Source organism: Tasmannia lanceolata, unplaced genomic scaffold (genome assembly GCF_043159265.1).
Source record: "Tasmannia lanceolata isolate RefF3 unplaced genomic scaffold, GAP_Taslan_0.1 ptg001340l, whole genome shotgun sequence".
NCBI classification, from domain to species: Eukaryota; Viridiplantae; Streptophyta; class Magnoliopsida; order Canellales; family Winteraceae; genus Tasmannia; species Tasmannia lanceolata.
The window spans coordinates 1-2,500 of NW_027520000.1; positions in this window are offsets into that span (position 1 = coordinate 1).

A 2,500-nucleotide genomic window follows, 5' to 3' on the forward strand; every position below is an offset into this window, starting at 1 on the left:
AGGGCGCAATGACTTGGCACCGCGGATGCCGGGACTCCGGCACTTCCCGTGGCACTGATGGTTGGTTCCAAAGACAAAAGGCCGTGCAAGGCCACCGCACCGCGGATGATTTTGCTCGTGCTGGCGCCGTTGTGTGGCCAAAGAACATGCGCGAATGCTCGTGTCGGAAGGGTTGGTGTCCTGGCCCCGCGGGTGTCACGAATGCTCGGTTGCGAAGACCATGGGACCAGAGCCATGGCACGTCGGATGATGGCTCCAGCTGGCGCCCCGGCACTTTCTGTGGCATTGATGCTCGGTTTCAAAGACAAACGTGCGCAGTGTCAGGGGACCGCGGATGACTGCTCGTGCTGGCCCCGTTGGGCGGCATTGATGGTCGGTTGCAAAGAAAATGCGCGATTGCTCGTGTCGGGGCCCGGCAAGCCAAGGCCAAGCGAGCCATGGCACGTCGGATGATGGCTCCAGCTGGCGCCCCGGCACTTTCTGTGGCATTGATGCTCGGTTTCAAAGACAAACGTGCGCAGGGCCAGGGGACCGCGGATGACTGCTCGTGCTGGCCCCGTTGGGCGGCATTGATGGTCGGTTGCAAAGAAAATGCGCGATTGCTCGTGTCGGGGCCTGGCAAGCCAAGGCCAAGCGAGCCATGGCAACGCGGATGATGGCTCGCTAGTGCTGGCGCCGTGCACAGTGGCCTCGCACACTCGCCCTGCACGCTTCCCTTGCACGCAGCCTTGCACACTAGCCTCGCATGCGAGCCTTGCACCCTAGCCATGCAAACTAGCCTTGCACGGTAGCCATGCACACAAGCCGTGCACATTAGCCATGCGCACAAGCCCCGCACACTAGCCTTGCGCACAACCCTTGCACACAAGCCATGCACTCGAGCAATGCACACAAGCCTTGCACTCAAGCAATGCACACAAGCCCTGGACACTAGCCTTGCACACGGGCCTGGCACACAAGCCTTGGGCACTAGCCTTGCGCACTAGCGTTCCACATGAGCCTTGCACACTAGCCTTGGACACTAGCCTTGCACACAGGCCTTGCACACTAGGCATGCTTGGGCGAGCTGATCCCGCATCAAGTCGACGGGTCTAGGCATTCTTGGGCGCAGATCCCGCATCGTCTCGTCGCGTCTGGGCGCAAACACGTCGCGTCTCGTTGCGTCTTCAGAAGTCGTCGCTAACAGCACCTTTGGTTGCCACTGGTGGTTAGGCTGGTTGGTTGCGCAAACCCTATAGGAGGGTGGCATGCTGGTGGGCGTTTTTGCCCGGATAGGCACTAGAATGTGCAGATTTTGGGCGTTTTTGCCTGGATAGGCTAAGGAATGGGCATGCTTTGGGCGTTTTTGCCCGGATAGGCACCGGAATGCTTGGCCTTGGCTTGTCCTAGCAAGGCATTGCTGGGTTGGGCTCCCTTGGCCTTTTGGGCGCCTTGGACGATGTCTTGCGAAGACCATGGGCACAAGGCCATGGCATATGGTGAGGAAAGGACCACGGTTGCCAAGGTTAGGCACCGGAATGCTTGGCCTTGGCTTGCCAAAGCAGGGCATTGCTGGGTTGGGCTCCCTTGGCCTTCCGGGCGCCTTGGACACTGTCTTGGGAAGACCATGGGCACAAGGCCATGGCATATGGTGGGGAATGGACCACGGTTGCCAAGGCTAGGCATATAGAGAGGAATTGCATTTTTGCCCGGATAGGCACCGGAATGCTTGGCCTTGGCTTGCCATAGCAGGGCATTGCTGGGTTGGGCTCCCTTGGCCTTCCGGGGGCCTTGGACGCTGTCTTGGGAAGACCATGGGCACAAGGCCATGGCATATAGTGAGGAATGGACCACGGTTGGCAAGGCTAGGCATATAGAGAGGAATGGACCACGGTTGCCAAGGTTGCGCAAGTTTTGGGCATTTTTTGCCCGGATATGCCCAAGTATGCCCCGATAGGCCCGTTACGCCCCGGTATGAACGCGTATGCCCGGATTGACTCGGTATGCCTTGGGATACATGCGTATGCCCCGATAGGCTTGGTACGCCCCGATATGCGCACGTGTGCCCCAGTAGGGCTCGGTATGCCCCGGTATGTACGCGTGTGCCCCGATAGGCCCGGTATGCCCCGATATGCACACGTGTGCCCCAATAGGGGTCGGTATGCCCCGGTAGGTACGCGTGTGCCCCGTAATGCACGTTTCGCAGATCTCCCCGCATGTCCCGCCCCTATATGTAATACTTACTTACTTACTTACTTTCTTTCTTGCTTGCTTGCTTGCTTGCAATGGTTGGGAGTGGCCGGCATGCCCCGCTGCAGAGACCAAGGGCGCAATGACTTGGCACCGCGGATGCCGGGACTCCGGCACTTCCCGTGGCACTGATGGTTGGTTCCAAAGACAAAAGGCCGTGCAAGGCCACCGCACCGCGGATGATTTTGCTCGTGCTGGCGCCGTTGTGTGGCCAAAGAACATGCGCGAATGCTCGTGTCGGAAGGGTTGGTGTCCTGGCCCCGCGGGTGTC